The sequence below is a fragment of the Rhipicephalus microplus genome, unplaced genomic scaffold (assembly GCF_043290135.1).
Source record: "Rhipicephalus microplus isolate Deutch F79 unplaced genomic scaffold, USDA_Rmic scaffold_34, whole genome shotgun sequence".
Classification (NCBI taxonomy): domain Eukaryota; kingdom Metazoa; phylum Arthropoda; class Arachnida; order Ixodida; family Ixodidae; genus Rhipicephalus; species Rhipicephalus microplus.
Genome location: NW_027464607.1, coordinates 552,666 through 570,809, shown reverse-complemented (window position 1 = coordinate 570,809; position 18,144 = coordinate 552,666). Strand labels below are relative to the sequence as shown.

General features: G+C 41.9%; 1 protein-coding gene and 1 non-coding gene across 13 annotated transcripts in view; one reads left to right on the top strand and one right to left on the bottom strand.

The window, feature by feature from the left end:
• LOC119162985 (tRNA (34-2'-O)-methyltransferase regulator WDR6) overlaps window positions 1-18,144 on the bottom strand; it is a 996,048-nt gene that overhangs the window by 704,203 nt on the left and 273,701 nt on the right. The window lies entirely within an intron of this gene.
• TRNAT-GGU (transfer RNA threonine (anticodon GGU)) lies at window positions 6,339-6,410 on the top strand. Its single transcript has one exon. It is a non-coding gene; the product is annotated as a tRNA-Thr (tRNA).

Here is an 18,144-nt window from a genome sequence, read left to right as displayed (position 1 = left end):
TGTATATGACTGAGGCTGATTCTTTCTCCTTTAAAATGTGCGTTACAGCTAGAAGTATGCCATAGCATTCTGCAGTAAATATACTGGTATGTTTGTTCATTGTTCTAAATTCAGAGAAAGCGGGACCGTGTGCCGCACATGCGACTGCGGAGGACTTGGAGGCATCAGTATAATATTCAGCACACCTGTATTTGGCCTGCAGGTACTTGAAGTGTTGATCGATTGCGACTCAACATACAGGCTGGCTGTCGGGCTGGTTCGGAAAGCACCGCTGGCCAGCCGAAGCCCAAGGTGGTGCACTGGGTCAAGCATCTTCAATGCAGATCTTGAAGCTCACTCGTAAACTACCAAGCCGTAATCGATACGTGATAGCACTACACTGTTGAGAAGGTTGAGTAGACAGTCACGGTCTGTGCCCCATGACTGATGCGAGAGAATCTTGAGCAGGTTTAAGGCTTTCAAGCACTTAAGTCGTAGCTGTTTGATATGTGTAACAAAGCTGAGCTTTTCATCAACCACAACACCTAAAAATTTGTGGTCTTTTTTGGTAGTTATGGTTTGTCCATTAATTGAAATGTTGGGGGGTGGCCTTATGCCACGTAGTTTTGAGAAGAGTACGCAAACAGTCTTGTCACAGTTAAACTCGAACCCATTTTTGTCTGCCCAGCTTGACAGCTTGTTTACTGCCAAATGAATCTGACGTTCACACGTGGCTATGTTGCATGATTTGAAGCTGATCTGAATGTCATCCACATATACAGAGTAGGAGATTGTTTTAGGCAGTATGTTGTTTATGGAGTTCATTTTTACGATGAATAGTGTGCAGCTAAGAACACCGCCCTGGGGGACGCCATTTTCTTGCGTAAACCACTTCGATAAGGCATTACCAACACGAACCACAAATGTACGGTCAGAAAGGTAGCTTTCAATAGTATTCAGCATATTTCCTGACACTCCAAAAGATCGCAGGTCACGGAAATGCCATAACGCCATGTCGTGTCGTAAGCCTTTTCCAAGTCAAAAAATACAGATAGGCAGTGTTGTTTATGAATGGAGGCATCTCTGACATAGGATTCAAATGCTACCAGTTGGTCAGTTGTCGACCGGCCAGACCTGAATCAAGCTTGATGACGATCAAGGAGGCCATTGTATTCAAGGTAATACATAAGGCGGCGATTCACCATTTTTTCGAACACCTTGCCCAAACAGCTGGTCAGCGCTATTGGGCTGTAACTAGCAGCAAGTGTGGCTTCTTTTCCTTGTTTAAGGATGGGTATGATAACTGCCTTTTTCCAGGTCATGGGCAGACGACCAGAGGACCATACATTGTTCAAAAGAATGAGGATGCATACGAACCGGCATACGAATCACAACAGCTCGCGTTAGGCTCTTCAGACTAAGGTTGCGGCCCACTACAGCATATCGCTCTTCTTCCTCCTTACAACATCTCGGCAAAAAGGGGAGCCATTCTGGCGAGTCGTGGTGAAAACATGAAGGAAGGGGTCGTGATTTATTTATTTATATTTATTTATTTATCAATACTGCAATCCTCAAAGAGGGTTTTAACAGAGTGGGTATACATTTGTTAAGTTTACAAATTAGGAACAGAATAAAAATAAGACAAAGTATGTACAGGCTTTTAGAAGATGAAAAAAAGACAAGAAAAAATAATCAATTTGCAATAAACAGGCACAAGGGCATCCAACAAAATTAAATAAACACTGTATTCAAGATGATCCCCAGTGTAGAATAAACACAGCAGTGACTGAAATACACAGCACTACTTCATGTAATAGAGCACACACAATTAACCAGTTTTGTTAATTCCATACAAATATGACCTGAAAGCTTTCCTCAAAAGGCGAAAGTAAAGCAAAAGTAATAGGTGCTTTGCAAACCATCGCAAAACGCTGCAAAGTTTGCAATTTGAGTAGCCAAAGCACGCCACCAAAGGGCAGTTTGAATCTATGCGGCCGGCCTTTTAATTTTCACTGAGAGATACGACAACAGCTCATATCCTTACAGTAAAAGGAAATCTGGAAAACTAAGCGGCACACCATGCAAGAGGACAAATTGCCTTTCTTTGAAATGGACGTTTTAGCTACCGCAGAACACAGCTTCTTGACACTGGAGAGAGTGAAAATGTATTTGAAGAACCGGACGGCTGGGGAGCGGCACACACCGTTATTGATGATCCCTGCATTTTTCGTCACTGCGCGTCGGCTCGATGTGTGCACCCCGGTTGGCTAAACCCCTCTTAAGCTAACGTTCCTTCTACTCCAAGATGGTGAAGAATGGCATAGCTTTGTCGTGTCTTAAGTCCGCTGTGTACAAATCTTACACGCATTTCACTCTGCACAGCTCTCAAGAGCAGGTGAATCGTCTAAAAAACGTAGCCTTCCCTGTCTCTATGATACGCACCACCTGCCCACACCTTGTCAAACAGATAAAATGTATCAATGCACGCAGTCAAAACTTGGCTCATAATGATAAAATAGCTGTGACGCCATATGTTCACACGCTCTCACATCAGCTTAAAATAACTGCCTAGCGGTTTGACTGAAGGTCGTTTTTCTGCTAAATACAAGCTAGGAAAACTATGTTCAATAGTCGGCGGCAAGCTTGATAAGGTCAGGACGCGCAGTTGCACCATTAACCACAAGGTTAGATTCGTGTCGTGTAGGGCCAACATTGTCTATTGCATTCCTCTATTTTGTGGTCATGTCTACGTGGGCCAGACAGGCCGATGTTTAAACATTTGTCTTAGGGAGCATCAGTCTTCCATGCAGAGAAAAACCCTTAACGCACCTGGTAATGCACTGAGCCGAGTGCCAGCGTGAAGCGCAATTCTCCGACACAAGAGCTATTGTTTAGAAAATACAATCGCCCGATACGTTGTCGAGGCCTACCACATTAATAAGAGGGCTCCCATGTGCGTTGGCAATCCTTCTTTGGCCTTATTGGACAAGGAAGTCGCGCTACTCATGAAAAGGGGGTAGACTGGCAGGAAGGGGAGTGCATAGGGTGTGTTCTTGGTTTGTATTATTGTCTTTTGTTTTGCCCACGATGCGCATGCACGGGATTGTGTTGAGCACTAAGCGTATGTTATATATTTTCGGTTCAAGTATTGCCCCGCCGCGGTGGTCTAGAGGCTAAGGTACTCAACTGCTGACCCGCAGGCCGCGGGATTGAATCCTGGCTGCGGTGGCTGCCTTTCCGATGGAGGCGCAAATCTTGTAGGCCCGTGTACTCAAATTTCGGTGCACGTTAAAGAACCCCAGGTGGTCAAAATTTCCGCAGCCCTCCACTATGGCGTCTCTCATAATCATATGGTGGTTTTGGGACGTTACACCCCACATATCAATCCGTTTAGGCATTAAAGCTTCCAGTTGTGAGTAAGCGCTTGTGGTGTACGCTTTCTTGTTCGTGTTTTTTTTTTCACTATAGTTACGTTATGTATTTTTACTTTTTGACAACAACAAATTTTTCAGACAGTTATATTTTTTGGACTATATTTTGGTCTTCTCCAGGTCCAAAAAATCGGTCGGCGACTGTATGAGATTGATCCAGGACAGATCGCTAGATATATTATGACAACTTGGTTGTAACAAGGTTTATTGGCCGTGAACTCGGGAGGGAACAAGCGTCACGGACTTGAAGATGAAGTGCACCTACAAAGACGATGATGACCGTCAGCCAGAACAGGTGATGATGATTGGCTGCTGTCCAGATGAGGATGAAGTGAATAATAGATGCCTATAATATGTGCTTCTAAATATTTAAATGTCTGGCATTGAGTCAAAGTCTTGTTGTTGAGGGAGTACGAAGATGTTACATAATTATGGCGGCGATAAAAAGATATGTGGGAGTACTTACTTACATTGACGAACATGTACCCTCGGTTACACTATGTCTGTATTTCGAGGAGATCGTCCTGGAGAAAGGAGGAGTCTATAGAGTTTGTTATTTGACGATACAATACACAGTCACCAGCAAGGAGGCATATATTTTATGATACATTAACTGAAACATCATTTCTCTCTCTCTCTCTCTCTCTCTATAAATATATATATATATATATATATATATATGTGACGCTACGATGAATGGGTGACGTGGCCTGGCTCATACGCCATGTTTATTCTACCCTACACCTCTTCCTTCTCGGCTTCTACCAATCATGGCTTCATACGTCACACGATTCCCCCTCCCCCCGAAAGAAGGCATGGATTACTAACAAGAAAAAGTAAACAAGGCAAGGTTGAGAAGTCACAAACGTCAAACTGCACAATTGGTTTCATGTCCCAGTGGTGTTCCGTAAACTGCAAAACTTCAGAAATGAGTGCGGCCGTCCGGTGAATGGCGGAGTTCTGGTGGGCGAGGTTGGCTGTGGCGTTCTGGAGATGGTAACCGCGTCTTGCAAAACTGCACTGACCATGACATGACTTGAGCAGCTGGGAGGAACGAACAAGGTTCTAAGTCCTTGGAGCACTTGAAGGTCGAATGTCGTGGGCGCCGAATCCTCTGTCGTAGGCACTGTATTTTGTGTCGCGGCTGAGACAGAATTAGTGCTTGCAGCCTGCGTGTACAAGAACTGAAGTTCAAGGAATTATGTCTATGTTCGTGCGTTGTACAAATTATAACGTTCAGTCTCTTTCGAAGTTTTCTGTGGCGTTGGCTCCGTTGTCGTAAATTAATGGGATGGTGTCTGAATCTTTGCATGGTAGAACTGGTAACTTCTTGTCTTGTTCGGTGTTTCCTTAGGTTTCGGAGCTGTAATCTTAGGCGCAGTCTTGATATTTTGCTCCAAATGCGTTTCTGGCACCAACCCTTCATGCGAAGTTGCCTCGATTCTTGAATTTGTTTTAAGAGGTTTGCTTTGCGTCGTCGTGCTTGTTGGTGTGTCCGTTGGAGTGTCTGCGATTCACGGACTTGCTTTTGCTGGCGTTGCTGACGTTGCTGTGGACCGTATCGCGGTGGAAGCTCTTCTTGAACATCGCGCTGGTTTTCATGACAACCTGATGGGGTCTCCAGTCGGCAGCTGGTAGTCTTTGAGCAGTTGTCATGCAATGCAGGCAATGAAGATGATGCTTCAGAGTTGACAGAAAGTTCTTCAGAAGCTTTTTCTGCACTGTTCACTACGAGAGGCTCTTGCGCATGGCAGCGTCTGACGTTCGATGTGCCTAACTCTTCGGTGTTGCTTCGACTGTCTAGTGTGTATGCACCGGGCGGTGATGCATGCACCCGTGCGGAAGGAGCATGGCTCAACTGTGTATTTTCTCGGTGTGTAAACTCGTCTATCGTGAACATGATGTCCTTATGAGGCAAACGGTGAGCGTCAGGAGCACTTGAAGAGCCGCGTGATGGAAAACCGCATGGTGGACCAGGTATGCGAGACGAAGAATTACGAGCATCAGGTCAGTGGGCAATGTCTCGCGTCGTAGGCTGGAGTGAGGACTTTCGAAATGCCGGCTTTCGTGCAGAAGGGAGGCGTGCTTGATGGTTAGGTTTTTCCCAAAACACGCATGGTCTTCTGAAAGTAAACTTATGTGCCACTTCGTCTTGAGGCACTTGTCGATTCGCACTGGACTTTCGAATGCTTGAGGACTGCTTAGGAAATTGACGATAGTGTGCAGTTGTCTCTAGATGGTTGGCAATGAGGAAGTCTTGGTCATAGTCATTAAAACGGGTAATCATCTCCTCTTTGATTTTTTGCCATGACTCGTCGTTCTCGAATATGTGAATAAGGTAAAATCTAAATGCCTCACCGGTGACGTAGTCACTGAAGTTCGTAACCATCTCCCGTTCCGACCAAGATGCAGCGGTAGCGTGGAGCTCGTACAAGTAGAACCAGTCCTGCACGGGTCCATCGTCCGCTGCTCCGGTGTACTTAGGAATGGGAAGGTCTTCTGATGCTGCTGTCATGATGCTTGGTGGTCTTGGTGGTCCGCGATCGGTCACTGCGTCTCACTGAGGTCTTCGATGATGATGGCCAGGCGATGAAGTGGTTGCGAGGTCTTCATCCTGTCGACTTGTGTGACGCTACGATGAATGGGTGACGTGGCCTGGCTCATACGCCATGTTTATTCTACCCTACACCTCTTCCTTCTCGGCTTCTACCAATCATGGCTTCATACGTCACACATATATATATATATATATATATATATATATATATATATATATATATATATATATATATATATCTTGTTTGGCGTGATGTAGCACGTGAACTTATTACTAAATGGCACTCGCCGCCATGGCTACTAGTGGGGCTGACTGACACTCCCACGTTTAAATTGACATAAATACCCAATAAAGTGGCTGGGGGGATAGCTGTCGTGGTAGCTCAGTGGTAGAGCATCGAACAGGTTATTCGAAGGTGGCAGGTTCGGATCCTGCCCACGGCAAGTTATCTTTTCACCCACTTTTCTTTCTTCTCATTTACACTACAATTGGCCTAATAACTTCCCCTATACCTTCCTTGGCATTATTGTCTGTTAGATCTCATATATATATATATATATATATATATATATATAAGCATGTTGCCACTAGTGCTGTCGCCGAGTGGGCCCGGAGACAGCACTGGTGGCAACATGCTTAGAAATTCGCTTTGCTTCGCTATACAGGTTTTCGTCGGAATTCTGCAAAACTGCACAAGATGCTTCCACGGTGGCGGCACTCATGGACTACGTTCCTGGGCTCGACGCCACAACATCGGTGCTGACAGCTAACTGCGCTGGCCACGGTGAATCCTGCGTCATAATGCCTTTCCTGATACCTTCGACGATTACGTCATGCCATGTGGCCCATTCCCCGGCTTTAAGAAGCCCGTCAAGTCAGCTCTTCAGCAGTGGGCTCGGCGACGACACTGGTGGCAACATGCTTAAAAACCGCTTTGCTTCGCTATCCCGGTTAGTGAATACTTGCCTGCGAGTTGTTACCAAAGTGATAACCGTTTTCTAGTGCTGTTGCCTTGCCCACAGTGTATAAATTGGTTTTTAAATTGCGTTTTGCCCGCCAACCATGATCTATTAAGTTGCGGTGATATTGAGGCCAATCCTGGACCTTCTGAAAAAGAAATGTTATCCGAAATATTGAAAGGTCAAAAAACTTATCAGTTCGACAGTTGAGGGCATACAGAGTGCACAGAAAGAGATAGAGAAAAGGCTTACCAGTATAACTGAACGTATTGATGGCATCGATGAACAGTTACAAAAACTGAATGCTCTAGCCTTGAAGGCTGAAAATATGGAAACGTCAGTCTCTAAACTTGAATCCCATGTAAAGGCACTTCGAGACCATATAGATGACTTGGAGAACCGAGGTCGTAGAAATAATTTAATTATATATTGTCTGGATGAGCCAACTGATGAGTCAAACGATGAGCTACTTAAAATGGTACAAAAAGATATTTTTGCGGAACATTTCGGCAGGGAGGTGGATGGCATAGAAAGATGCCATAGATTAGAAAATAAACAACAAAGCAAATCACGTCTAGTCATTATAACAATTCTAAACTATCGCGAAAAAGTGTGAATATTTAAATCAGCGCCCAAGTTAAAAGGCACAAATCTATCTTTTATCTGAAGGCTTTTCCAAGCCGCCTCGTGACATAAGGCAGAAATTATGGAAGAGAGAAGTAGAAAAGAAAGTAAATGGTGCGAAAGTAAAACTAGTTTATGATACGGTGAGAATAAATATTACTTTGTTCGGTTGGGATGAGGAGAAAAATGTACGCTTTCAGATATCAGAAGGGAAGGACTGGCTGACGTCAACATCCTAACAGCGGGTCCCTGACGATACTAAATGTAAATTGTAGGAGCGTTGTAAACAAGGTCGCTGGTTTAGAGGCTCTTGTCCTTTCACATAATCCCGCTGTTGCAGTTCTGACAGATACGTGGCTAAATGACTCAATATATGACAGTGAGTTTGTTCCCTCTGGCTATAGAGCATTTAGGAAAGATCGACATAGTAGAGGTGGAGGTGTCTGTGTATACTCGGCATTTGCAGGATTTTTAGTGAAGACTTGAAGAGAATACAATGTCGAAGGTATTTTTCAGGCGGCTTATTTCAGTGGCATCAGGTACATTTTAGGAGCTATATACAGACCTCCAAATGCTCCAGTTTTCATGTTTGAAAAGCTTGAAAACTACTTGCATGAAAATATACAACCTAATGACCGAATAATTCTTTCAGGGGATTTTAATTTACCTAGTATACAGTGGCCGACACTCACAAAACATGACCTCGTGGGAGAAGCAATGCTAAACATTGCGTTTACATATGATCTCTTTCAGGTTGTACAGGATTACACCAGAATTCAAGGATCTTCCAAATACATTTTGGATTTATTTTTGTCAGCAGATCAATCAGCGCTAGAATATGCTGCGAGGTAGTTCCGGGAATTTCCGACCACTAAGCCACGGTCCTAAGGTTAAGTAATACTGTATTAGACAAAAATTGCAACGTTTATCTTTCTATGATTTCTCTCGAGCAGATGACGTTTCAATCATTAATACCCTCGCATTTCATTTTAATAAATTTGAAAACAGCAAATGCAATGTAAATGAACTATGGATTCAGTTCAAAAACACTTGCATTACTTCTTTTGTACCACGAATAACTGAAAAGAAGGAACATAAAAATCCCTGGATTTCTCATAAAACACTTCAATTAAAAAGACGGCTAAAATGATTAAAGAAAAAAAAGAATTTATCTCTTGATGAAGACGATGTCCGCGAACTAACCTTAAAACTTAAAAACGAAGTCAGCAGTGATAGGCAGTGCTATTATGGTAACTTATTGTCTTGTTACATAACATCAGCCCCAGGGAAATTCTGGAGAAGTATTAGCCCCAAGTCTGAGGAGTACAATGTGTTTGACATAAATGGTGCATTAATTCATGAAAGCAAAGAAATTTCAAACCTATTCAATGAACATTTCAAATCTGTTTTCACTCGAGATGATGGCATTTTACCATTTTACGACGTCGTCCTGCGTCCTATACCAGAAGTTCGAAACACTGAGGAGGGCATTTTCAATATATTACTAAATCTAGATATCAGAAAATCCTCTGGCCATGATGACATCCCGAATTTTCTTAAACAATATGCGGAATGGGTATCCAAATACTGAAAGGTCTTGTTTGTGAAATCCTTGCAATTTGGAAATGTGCCGGACAACTGGAAGATCGCCAGAGTCAAGCCACTCCACAAAACCAGAAATAAGCAGCACACTAAAAATTACCACCCTCTTTCATTAACTTCAACTGCAAGCAAAATCTTAGAACACATCATTCACAAACACATTTTGGAATTTCTTGAAAAACATAAATTTCTAAGAATCAATCAGCATGGATTCCGTAAAGACTATTCAACAATAACCCAATTGGTACAAACAGTACATGACTTTGCAAGTAATATAAACAACGGAAAACAGACAGACACTATATTCATGCACTTTTTGAAGGCTTTCGATAAAGTCTCTCATCAGAAATTACTGCATAAATTAGACATAATTTTTAAAAATCCTAGACTACTTAATTGGATTTCAGATTACCTTATTGGGCGTAGACAATTTGTTACCTTTCAGAATCACAACTCCGAAAAACTTTCCATTGACTCTGGCGTTCCTCAGGGTTCGGTTCTTGGGCCTCTCTTATTTTTGGTCTATATAAATGACCTTGCGAAAAATCTACCTGTTAATATTAAACTTTACGCCGACGACTGTGTCTTATACTCCGAAATAGATAGTCCTAGTGATCAAATCTTACTAAATGATGCATTTAAGAAGGCTGTTGCCTGGTGCAAAGATTGGCAGATGTCGGTCAATTTCGAGAAAACTGTTTTCATGTGTATTACTCACAAAAAGAATAAGCACAGTTTGAATTACACAGCTAACAATGTTTCTCTATCTGAGGTAACAGAATTTCAGTACCTGGGCCTGTGGTTAACTAACAAACTGAAATGGAATCTATACATCGATAAAGTAACCGCCAACGCCTACCGCAAATTGTTTTTTTTAGGAGGGCGTTAAAACTGTCTACATGTTCCGTACGCGTATTATCATATAAAACACTTATACTTCCAGTCATTGACTATGCCGCCATTATTTGTGACCCCTATAGGCGAACTAATAATAAAAAACTTAAGCGGGTGCAGCGCAAGGCAGTTCGCTTAATTTTCAATAACTTCACCCGTATGTCTGCAAATGAACTTCTAAAACAAGCCAACTTGCCTGCACTTACGGATCGCAATCGTGCTTCCCGACTAAAATTTTTATTTCAACTTATCAATAAACAGTACAATATAAACATATCTGATATAATTACTTTTTCTTCTGGTTATGCCACAAAACAGAGGCATTGCCTAACAATTACTCCATTCAGCGTAAAAAAACAATTGTTTCAAATATTTTTTTCCACGAACGGTGACTGAATGGAATAACCTGACTAATACCCAAGTTACACAACTTTCACCGTCTTCATTTGCTGCAAACATCTGTTAATTATTTTCCAATATGACCTCCTTCATAATATGTATTCTTTTTTGGCGAGTTTTTTCATTATTTAGTTGATGTTTTGTATAGGGCCTGTCTTCGTACACGCAATAGCCTGAAATAATGTATTCGTTCGAGTAACAAGTATTTGTTCTAACCTGTTTTGTTTTGTTGCCTGCATTTTTTTTTACGATACTATGCTGTATTTTCCACCCTGCTAAAATCCCCTATGGGGATCGCAGTATCTGTAAATAAATAAAATAAAAAATAAATATATATATGATGCAGTAGCAATCTAAAGATCTTTCCAAATACAGAGCCTTGCGGCACACCAGATAAAACAGCACCAGTCTGTATATTTGCACAGCCCATTTGTTGACATGAACGTCCCATTGAAGCAAGATGACTTGGTGCTGACTAAGCTGGAAGAGATTGCAACTAACGCGGAGGCAAAATTCCACAAAATATTTTATTCATGTCAAGACAGAGTGACGAAGTTCAGAGTGAAGTGAGAGATTTCGGAGTTGTAGGAACACAGAGACACCGAGAAAATTATGATTGTAGTTCTGTGGATGAGTACTACAAACGAGTTTTGTTGATTCCACACAAAGATGACCCGACAGCTTCCCTCAAAATGCGCTTTGTAAAGCATCGCAAAACACTGCAAAAATTGCAATTTGAATCTGTGCAGCCAGCATTTTAATTTTCACTGAGAGGTATGACAACAGCTTATATCCTTACAATAAAAGAAAATCTGGAAAACTAAATGGCAAGCCATGCAAGAGGACAAATTGCCCCGCTTTGAAATGGACGTTTTAGCTGCTGCAGAACACAGCTTCTCGACACTTGAGAGCGTGAAAATGTATTTGAGGAACCGGACGGCTAGGGAGCGGCTTGATAGTCTGGCCTTAATGTCCATTCAGCAGATACAAGTCAGAGTGGATGAAGTTATCGATTTGTTTATGAAGAAATCACAATGCATGAAAATTGTAGCCTGAACCGCTGTCTTTGGCCTCGCTACAAGTTCGTTTTTTTTACCTGATAGTGTTAAATAGCTTGTTTCACAGAAATTCCGGCATCAGCATCGGTGTCACTGTCATTGGTTATGAGCGAAAAATCATCTTATGCACGACCGAAAAATCAAGAATGAGGCAAATGAAATCAAAAATGATAAAAATCCTGGTGCATAGTGCAGACCACACTAGGGTTGTTTGGGTTCAAGTGGGGATCGAACCCGGGTCATTTGCATGGCAAGTGGATGTTCTACAACATGACTACGCCTCTTCTTGTGAAAACAGTAAAAAGAACTTCCTCTGCTTGGAAATGCAGTGAAAGTAGCTTTCATACTTCACAAACACATGCGTCTCTTATACATTCTTCACAATGCAACATGAAATATTGCAGTAATAATGCGTGGTACAAGCGTCCACTGCCAACGGGCATCAGAATATGTGATTACCATAATGGCCCCGTGATTGAAAGCCGGTACCCCACTATAACAGACACACATGCTACTGCGCCTATTCCTTTAAGGCCATGTAGTGGGTGCATAGCCAATTCGAAAAGCTTTCATGTTCCAAGTGTTTGAAATACACACTAAGAAAAAAATGTGCCTATCGCGTTTAACTCCTAAAGACAAAGCTTTAGCGTTTCCTTATTTTTTCTTTTGCATGTACCTTTACTATATGATCAAACCATTGGCAATGCCATTCTTTGAAATTACTTGCTAAAATTATTCTTACTGTTTTGCCTCTTTTTGTCAGGGATGCATCCATGTTTGAGTTCTTTGTTGTGTAATAAACTTGTTTTCCCAAATGTGAGTGTTCTTTAAAATTTTCTGCCATAAAATGGCTCTCGTTCTTCTCGCAAGCCTGTTGTTAAGAAAGAGTGTGAAAAGTTCGGCAGAAAAAGCGTCCGATATTTTTTTGTTGTTGTTGCACATGCATAAGTAGACGACCGGTTTCCTTGCAGTCCCCTACCCGCCACCCCCTTCTTTTTTTTATCACTTGTTTTCCCCTTACTGACTCTGTATGAGCCTTCTTGATCAAGCTTATTTGCTGGGAAAGCATTCTTTCTGGTGCACACACACTAGCTTTACTGCACTGTCAAAATTTGTTTTCAATCTCCAATCAACACGCATCTTGTGCTGCATTCCACTTTAATTTCTTCTAATAATTAAGCCCCTTGAATATTCCCGGGCAACTTTCTTTCTATTTGCCAAGAAAAGAATTTCGTTCAGAAGTGTTTCACAACTATACCTTGCCCCCCCCCCCCCCCCTTGAAAAAAATCCTGGCTATGTGCTTGCTCTCCCATACTAATTTTGGTTCATGCCAAGTTAAGGGAGTGATCACGAGAGCACCTAGGCGTAAGTGGCTCTACAGGCAGGCAGGCAGGCAGGCAGGCAGGCAGGCAGATAGATATGCAGAAGCCTAAGTGCTTGCAGTTTGCAAAGAAACGCTTCGCATTAATACGAAATTGTCCAGCTGGAGAACTACATCAAGTAGCACTGCTAAAGTACTGCAGTCTAATGGCTTACCACCAAAAAATTTGTCATATGCTTCAACTGCCGAGATGCCGTCCAAATGAGGGATGTTTATGTAGAGGGATGATACGTCCAGCATTACTGGAAAGGAATCATTAGGCACGGCAATATCACCCGCTACTTACGAAAAGTGGTTTATGTCCCTCATAAAAAACTTAAATGTGGCCAGAATGTAACGAATTAGTAAGTCAACAAAACAAGGCAGGTTTTCTGCAACCGTTCTGTTAGCTGAAACAATGGCGGGGCCTGAATTGTTTGTCTTATGAATTTTCGGCAGCATGTAAAATCGGCCTGCAGATGCATATAAAGGGACTACATTGTGACTGCCTTGCCACATATCTTTTTCTTTCTCAATATCACAAGTACCCTTAGTTAGAAGTTTTTTTCAAAGTCCACTGTTGGGTCTTTATCAAGTTTCCCACAGAAGGAACGATCGTTGGGCTGCCTAAGAGCTTTCTCAATATAGTCAGCTGAGTTCATAACCACAATGGCAATGCCTTTATCTGCTGGCTTGATAGTGATATCAGCACGCTATCTGGAATAGGCATGCTTCACTTTAGCAACAAAGAAAGTTAACAACAAGCTCGGCACATGTTCAATACTCCCACGGCATCAATGGAAAGTGAGTCCCTGAACCCCGTTTTCGTGGCAGGCAAGGTTTCAAAAGACAGCCTTCGGTTCTTCAACGAATTTCACCAAAACAAAGTTCTCTGCCTTATGCTGGAATGACATCACACTGAATAGCACCAATATTTAAGTCAAGATATTTCCCAATTCTCAATGTGGTGTCCAGTGTTTAGATGACTGCAGTGCAAAGAAACTATCACTAGTAGCAGCTCCATTGTGAAAGAACTACTTCAACTCCAGTTTAATGGTTGGAGCAGCCAAAGACGACTGCATGGAAAAAAAATTGGCCCCTGTAATAAGAGAGTGTGATTAAAAGGTGAAAACAAAACTGAAGATGACGGATTGCGGAGGTGTGGTAAGAATGAAAGTAGTGAAGTGAAAGTGAAACCGAAACTGAAAGTGAAAACCGAGAGTGGGACAAAGAAGACGAGGCAGTGCATGCCTGAAGGAAGAGAAACGTGGTGCTCGTGAGCTGGCAGACGCACTTGGGAACGCACTGGGGAACGTGGCAGCTGGCAAGAGCCGTTCTTTCGACTTCAAGGACAAAAAGGGACTGAGCTGGTGTACCAGGCCAGGCTAAACAAGCTTGGCATGTCCTGAGGACAAGCAAGTGTCCCGACCTAGCGTACCAGTACTGCTACTGCGGTAAACGAGCGAGCATCTGGGTGAGCAGCTGTTTCTGTTCATCCGGCGAAGATACTAGTTTCGATGCCACATTCAAGCAGGTTATGAACTTCTCGAGAGGGCTTGCATCAGGTGGAATTAAGAGAGTCAGGAGACGGGCGTGGAATAAACAAACACTTCATAACACAACAAATAAAAGGCAGAAAATTGAAAGCGAAAATGAAACCAACACTCACTGACACGAAAATTTCCTTATAACAGTACAAGCAAAGTAGTCTGCGAACCAGTCTAAATCTGTTCTTAGCCCTAACCACTGCTCCTAATCCAATATGGCGTCACCACAATCGAACGACTTTACGGTTCACATCGGCTTCTCTCTGAAGCCGTGTCAAGATTTATCGCGTACGTTGTTGACTGTCTGCTCAACCTGCTCGCTGCCGCTGTCAGTCGGTCTTGCCAAACGAGCCACTTGTCGTCATCGCTGGTGTCCCAGACTCTATCGTCTTTTTCGGCCTCATCATGGGTTCTCCTGATGACAAATCCATTCTGCTGACTGGTGTGGACAGCAGCCGTCTTGCCGTGAAGTGGGTGAGCTACAAGTCAACCATAAACTGCTGGGCAAGGGTATAGCAAGTCTGGGCAGCCACACTTGGAACCACCGAGGTCGACGGCCACACCCCGGGCCTCCCACGCTGACACCACGCAGAACCGGGTCGCTATACTGCTTTTGTTGCGGTAGCAACGCCCGTTTCCTACGTTTTCGCAGCTCGACGTCTTAACGCACAGTCCAGCTCATCCTCTGGAATTTTTCCTCCCAGCACAGGTCGTGTGCCATGAGAGTTTCTCCCATTATTCTCTCTTTTTTGTTTTATTTGAACATACTGCAGGCTTTTCACGGTTCATGCAGGAATGGCAACAAGAAAATAAAGACTAAGCATTGAAAGAAAGCCCATAATGGAATAACAAGAAAGAAGATACAATGTCAAACAGCTCATAATTCAAAATGAACAGACTGTATTATGTTCATAAATGATTGAATGGTGTTACAGCCCACAATATTGTTGTCTAGTCTATTTCAATGGTGGAGAGCTGATGAAAAAAAGGAAATGTTTCTGAGCGTTAACATGACTGAAAGGTTGGTGGATAGTTTTGGAATGGTTCAGTCGCAATTAGTGTCTGGCAGGTAATGAGGTTGTGATATGCGGAATTGACCATGATGTAATTGGTAAAGAAATTTTAGTCGCGAGATGATTCTGCGTTGCAAAAGAGGTTTTAAGTTTGCCCTTGCGAGCAAGCCTGCAGAACTAGATTGCCTCGAGAAGTCTGAATGTACAAATCTAACTGCCAATTTTTGTATTCTTTCTATTTTACTAATTAGGTGCTTTTGATGTGAACTCCAGATGAGATCGGCGTACTCTAAACATGGTATAATTAGTGTTTTGTATGCATTAAGTTTAAGGTGTGATGGTGCAGTGCGCAATTTTCTCCTCAGGAAGGATAGCTTCCTCTCCGCTTTACAACATATGACTAAAACATGTGGTTCCCAGTTGAAGTTCGATGAGAAAGTAATGCCTAAGTATTTTACTTGATCGCTTTTGTCGATAGTTGTGTTTCCTATAGTATATGTAAAGTTAAGGAGGTCGGTCTTGTTCGCCAATGAAGTGAAGTGAGTTTTGGTTGTGTTTAATTTCATGCCCCAATTATCGCACCAGTAATGAATCATTTGCTATGAATTGTTCAGTTTAACTTGATCGTTTGAATTGTGCACGACTGTGTACATGACACAGTCGTTTGCGAACAGTCACATTTGAACAGGATTATTAACAGAAAGTTGAATGTCGTTAATAAACATTAAAAACAAAAGTCGGGCAAGTACCGATCCCTGAGGACCTCCAGAGTAAACATCAAGTGGTTGCGATAGATGGTCGTCGATTGTTACTCTCTGTTTTTGTTTGGTTAAAAAACTGTTAATCCAAGCTACTATTTATCATTGATACCAAAGTCCGATACTTTTGTTATTAAATCTTTTTGTGAAACAACGTGGAAGGCTTTAGAAAAGTCTAAAAAAATGGCATCTAATTGACTGTTCTCGTTAATTGCATTGGCTATGTCCTAAGTTAATTCAGCTAATTGGGTTGTAGTTGAGAGACCTGATCTGAAGCCATGTTGATGTTTGTAAAGGAGCTCATTTGTTTCTAGGTGAATTATTATGGCCTTTGAAAATATATGTTCGAATATTTTGCAGCTCATAAGCGACACTGAGCGGTAGTTGCTTATTTCTAGCTTTGAGCCTGATTTGTGTATAGGGACTACTGTAGCGTTGCACCAGTCGTCCGGTAATTCTGAAGTGTGTAGAAATAACGTGTACATTTTAAAGAGATATTTAGATGTCCATTGCACATATCTGCATAAAAATGAGTTAGCAATTTTATCGGAACTAGTGGGTTTTTCTTTTTTAGATCAAGCTTGAGTAGAAGAGCAAGTATGCCTTCTTAACTTACAATTAATTCTTCCATGGGCACTTTCACAGCATAGGAGGTGGTTCCACATTGGTGGCATGTTTCGTAAAAACTGATTGATAAAACTTATTCATCTTATTAGCGATTTGCTCTAGCTCCCTAATAACTTGCTCTGAATACTTAATTTGCGAGATCTGACAAGTATCGCCAAAATTTGTGGACACTGTGGGTCATAAACGAAGGTAACGTAATGTTAAAGAAATGCGCTTTTGCTTCGAAAATTTTACGTTTCAAGGCTCCGATAAGATCAGATGTGTTGCTCTTGTTTCCCTTTTTCCGCCGTCGTTTTATTTTTATTTTCAGTTGAATTATTTCACGAATTATCCAAGGGTGCTCCCGATTGACGCGTTTCTTTTTATTCGGAATAAAGGTATGTTCGCAATAGTTGACAATGTTTTTAAAACGTGTCCAGAGTTCTTCTATACCTGTTAGCTCGGTGAATTCATGAAACTGTGTTTCTAGGAAACGTTCATTTGCACAGGTGTAATCTTTAATGTAAGTAGGTAGTGGCTTTTTGTATTTCCGCGTGTAAGTAATGGGACAAGTTAAAGAAATCACTTTGTGGTATGAAATGCCATTCTTGATGGACACAGAAGAACCTTCTAATATGCTACTTACAAGCGCTAGATCAAGTAAAGACGATAATATTGAAGTGATCCAAGTATTATCAGTCACTAGTTGATTCAGTGACAACGTGAAAGCCACGTCAAGAAGCAATTCTGAACTCGTGACGTCATGACCATCATGTGAATTATTTCTCCAATTTATTCCGGGAAGGTTAAAGTCCCCGGCAAGAATCATTTTTGACTTGGAATTTGTATGCTTTAAAAGATGATCATGAATCATTTCGATATAGTCAAGTGCCGCATTTGGAGGCCTATATATCCCTCCTACAGTTATACTTTTGTTTCAATATGTTAACTTGCACCAGATGCTTTCATGGTCAGGAATGCCATCGAGTTCTAAGGATCTGATATTCTTTTTAATTGCTACCGCTACACCACCGCCTCTCGACTCTGTGTCCCTACGAAACAATCTGTGTGTACTAGGGACAACTTCCGAGTCCCGTACACCAGGGTGAAGCCAAGTTTCTGTTATTATTAGAACGTGATATTGGTAGGATAGGACGAGGCTCTCTAATTGATCAAGTTCGTTTTGCACACTTCTGATGTTGAAGGAAAGAATTCTAAGTGTTTTAGTACTAGGTTGTCTCTCTAATTGATCAAGTTTTTTGCACACTTCTGACATTGAAGTACTAGGTTGTCTCTCTAATTGATCAAGTTTTTTGCACACTTCTGACATTGAAGGAAAGAGTTTTAAGTGTTTTA